This window comes from Antennarius striatus, chromosome 3 (assembly GCF_040054535.1).
Source record: "Antennarius striatus isolate MH-2024 chromosome 3, ASM4005453v1, whole genome shotgun sequence".
Classification (NCBI taxonomy): domain Eukaryota; kingdom Metazoa; phylum Chordata; class Actinopteri; order Lophiiformes; family Antennariidae; genus Antennarius; species Antennarius striatus.
In genome coordinates, this window is record NC_090778.1 from 26,464,537 (window position 1) to 26,465,000 (window position 464).

Here is a 464-nt window from a genome sequence, read left to right on the forward strand (position 1 = left end):
GGGTTTAGTCGACAACAAAGACAAACTTGATCACCGTTTGATCCAGAAAAACCAGCCTCCCGCCGCCGAGAGGGCGCTCCTTTAAATCCGGTACGAGCAGGCGAGTCGATCGTGTGCGTGACGACGACGCCAAACAACTGTCAAACCCGTGTCATAAAAGCACGTGAAGCTGTTGTCCCTTTTTGGCGTCACGGGTCTGCGGGAGACATCCAAATCTAATTGCTCCGCTGAATTGCTCCTGCCGGCAAAACGCGTCGCGAAACATCTCCGGCTTCGGTTTCACATCGAGCAGTCTAATCGGCATTTACTCTCCCGACCGTCTCCCCCCTTCCCCCCACCCCACCCCCAGACTCCCCCTTCCGTGAACCTCCCAGGTGACATGACAGTCTCACATAACCAGTCTCTGCTGTTTGCCGACGCTGCAGCGCACATTCGCAACGGGCGCTAGCAATCCCACGCAGCGG